Here is a 4,169-nt window from a genome sequence, read left to right as displayed (position 1 = left end):
GGGGGAAATCTCACGGGCTGGGAAGAACATGAAGTGACTGACGGGTAGGCAGGCAGCGGTTGGGGACGGGGAGGGTTGGTACTCTGTGGAAAAGGAGGGGAGGGGCGGGGGGGACGGACCGCGTCCTGTCAGAGCTGGCGGGGTTTAAGCTTTTTTTGGTGTTTCTAGGGACTCTGTGGGACCGCACTGCGTGGGCTCACCTAGTCTGAATTTTTTTCTTTTTTCATGCTGATAAATTGCATAGAAGTTAATGTGAAAGTTGCTCAGTACACGCTTAAAGACTTAAGACTCTCTTAACGAGTCACAAAAAACTTAAGCACTACCATCTGGCTTCGGTCTGCTCCCTGTCACTCGAGCCTGGACTGTTCTGTAGGATGGTGGGGTACTATTTCATGGTCATGAATTCACAATGTAAGTGCCTCAGTTGCACATCTCTTGAAAAATAGTGTAGCTTGCTGCTTTATAGTCCTTCGGAATGATCTAGAAGTACGGATGCGCCCTGTAGAGATTTCTTTAAGCCATCTTGTACAGCATGTCTTGTAGTGTATCTGGATTGTAAATAGCTGGTGCTTGTTGAGACAGCAGATGTTGCAAGACAATTTTGTGGTAGTAACAGTGAGAGTGTGTTAATTTGTTGTTTCTAGCTTTCCATGTAGATACAGATAACAAGTCCAGGATGACTAATACGGACTGGAACAGAACTAAGGTCTCTTAAACTCCGGTTCTGTGTCTGAGAACTTCTCCAGTGTTGTGAAGTCAGTTACATGAATTAGTGCCTTATGTCAAAGACTTCTTGCAAATGTGGATGAAGTTGTAGCGTAGTATCATGGTATTGCAGGACTTCAATCTTTGTTCTGCATGCTGGTTTTCAGAAGGCAGTAGCATATATAGATAAAGAATTGTCAAAGAATGACTGTGAGTAGCCAGTGGACATAAACTTTCTATTTTAACTAATATTGCCTTGAAAAATAGAACTTATTCTAATTCAGAACAGCAAGCTTCAAGAGTTCACATTAACGAGACTGGAATTATATTCAGTTTCTTGGAGAGGAAGGGGTGACATGAGGTGGTATTACTATAGAAGTTTTATGGCTCTAGGAGTAGCATGTTTAAAAAAATTTGAAACTCTTTATGTCATATAACAGAGTGTTGGGTGTCTAGGCATAACTTAGGTATCACCAGCATGCACCAATTTTTACTGCCTTTAGTTAGAGAGACAAAATATTCCTTCTTGAATTTTGATGCCTTCTACAGCTCTTGATAGTCGTGAAATCTCTTCCTGGATTTGAGCACCTTGAATGACTTAGCTCACTCCCATAAATCATAGGCAGAGTAGTCTTCTTTCCCAGCTACGTCACAACTGCCTAGTTAGGGTGCTTGCACTGAAAGTTGGAGCATTAGTGTTGAAACTACAGTGCTTATTACGGACATCCCCTGACCCCCTACCTATAGTTAGATAGAGGAGATGCCTCCGAATCTTCCCTTTGGATTCCGCTCCTCTCTCTAATGCCACAGTAGCATGGCTTCAAGGTTCAGTCATGCTGCCATTTAATCTATCCATTTATCAAACTCAGTGGTAAAGACATTGACGTGGTAAGTTTTTTCCTCCTCTTCCAGTGTTCCCAATATTATGTTTCTATATAAAGTGATTTAAAAAACCCCAACCAAACAAAAAAACAAACACAGAAATCAGCCAGGAAGAGGGGAGTGAAACCTCCTCATTAGGCTACAGAATCATGGTTGTTCTCTTTGAAATGCAGGAGATGGTGGTTGTGTCTTTCAGGAACAGTATTCAGTCAGGTACTGAATCATTATGTTGCCTTTTTTAAAATACAGAATGTCCTGTATGTCTTGTAGTGTACATGATTTGGAGGAGGGTTTGCATGCTTGAAAATAAACAGTTTTTTTAACTCTATCTACTAATTTTCATAAGATTCCATCTCCCTGTAAACCTACTTGGGCATCTTCAGGTTGATGCGGCCACTCTACTTCTGTAAAATTTCATGCAAAACGAACTTTTAAGAAACCCTATCCTTGCCACTGAAACTTTGGACTAATCATATGGTACTTGCTAGGTTTTTATTAGCTGTTCTAGTGAAAACATACTGGTTCAGTGGTGCTTTTGTGGAGTTTTGGTGCTGACACATGTAAGCACTCAAGGCCATGTTAGTCTTTTGTGCTATCGTTTTGCTTCAGGAGGGTGAGGCTTTTTTTGTAGCTACTGATGTAAATATGTAGTTGGTGGGAAACCTTTCAGTTTCAGAGAAGTTATTTTTAGTCTTGATTTAGGTGCCATCCTTTGGCGCTGTAGCTAGCTGTGTTTAATATAAGTTAAAGTCACTGTTTCCAAGATGTCTTCATGTATTCATTCCAGAGTCACAGATGAGATGATGTGAAAGAAAATGTAATCAATTCACAAAGCAGTGGTAATTCAAGGCAGAAATTCCATTCCGAAGATGGTGATATCTAAAGAAAACTACACAGTACAAATCGGTCAGCATTGAAGTGGAACAGAGGAGAGCAGGATAGGTGCTCTATAATATGAGTGTTTTGACATCTTTTTCAATGTCAGTAGGAGATGAGTTCACTAGGAGAAAACAAGTCTCTAAAGCAATTTTAGTGCCACAAAGTGACTTTATTTTAGAATCGGCTCTGTCTCTTGAAATACTGTTTAAGTGGTGTTTGTGTGTGCAATTAGGTATGAAAGAGGAAGTGCTTCTCCAGATGACAACGTGCTCATTGTACAACGATGGCCAGTGAGAGTCTTGCTTATTGCACCATAGTTGACTAACTCAACTGGACTATGCGTGCCACGGATGATTGCTGGCTCGTGTCAGTGAAGTCAGAGGTGCCAGGAGTTCTAACGAGGCCACTGCTGCAAGCTGAAAGCAATGTAAAAGTGTTTTAGTTCAATAAACTTCTGAACTTTCCCTCCCTTCACTATATTTCCTTTATGGATCCATAAAATGTTTTCGGGGATAAGTTACCTCATTCTTCTGACTTGGCTCTAATGTGTTTAGCATCTTGCTGCTGCCGTGCTTTAATCCTTTCTGTGCTCATCTTCCATGTGAGCAACTGCTGTGACTTTTTACCAATAGAAGGCAGTATGAATTACACAAGTCAAAGTCCAGCTAAATTTGGTGTCTGTTACAAAATTGTTGCATTGACTGCTAGAATTAAATTAATTAATATTAATGTTCTGATTTATTTGCTTATTTATCTGTTGTAATGGAACTTAAAAGTTCAGTTGACAGTAAGTCTGATAAATGTAATACATTAGAAGCAATCTGGATAATGGGAAAAGGAAAGCTCTCTCCCATTTTACAAATGGGAAGCTGAGGCATGAGGCGTGATATGCACAAGGGTATATCAGGCAACTGACAACTCTATCAAATTTTCTGAATTCTATTCCAGTGTTTCACCTTTGCCTCCATTTGTTAGTAAGTGTTCTAGGAATCTTGCTGGAGTACCGCCACCTTGTATTATGTCTCTGTGCCATCCTGTGTCATAGTCGGCTGCTAATATAATTGTAGTTCCTTTTGGGATTGATAATCAGGGAAAGACTTAAGAGAAGAAAAGGAAGAAAGAAGGTTGTGGCCCTGCCGTGTAGCATTACACTGTTCAGTACTTGTTCCCATTCATGAGATGAGGAAGATACATGGCTGTGCTTCTTTCCAGTGTTTGAGAAAGATGGACAACAAGAAAAGAATGAACACTTTATTTCACTTAAGTTTAGTATAATGGTATAAGGTGAATTAAGTCTGCAGTGAACTCAGGAAATATTAAGGTTCTATGTACATTTGTATTCATACAACTGCTTCAGAATATAAAATTATTTCCCTTTGAGAAAATTAATTAACTAAAAAAACAAACAAAAAAAAAAGAAACACAAAAAAAACCCCAAAAGGCACCAAACAAAACTCAAAACCTTTAGCTTACCTTTAACTTTTCTTTTTGGGAAGTGCTGTCCTTAGAGGAACAATGCCAATGCTTCAAGTGCTGTTTCAAGCACTGGGGAGAATGCTTGACTTGTCCTAATCTTGAGACAATAGTTGGTTTGAGTTTCTGTTTTAAACAGCTTTTAGCATATTGCTAAAATTAATGCATATATACTGCTTCATATCTTAATTAGCAGTATAAAACCTAGATACACTGATGAAAGTACTTTT

Source organism: Pygoscelis adeliae, unplaced genomic scaffold (assembly GCF_000699105.1).
Source record: "Pygoscelis adeliae isolate BGI_AS28 unplaced genomic scaffold, ASM69910v1 Scaffold911, whole genome shotgun sequence".
In the NCBI taxonomy this organism is placed as follows: domain Eukaryota; kingdom Metazoa; phylum Chordata; class Aves; order Sphenisciformes; family Spheniscidae; genus Pygoscelis; species Pygoscelis adeliae.
The sequence above is the reverse complement of the archived record's forward strand: the minus strand, read 5'-3'. Positions refer to the sequence as shown.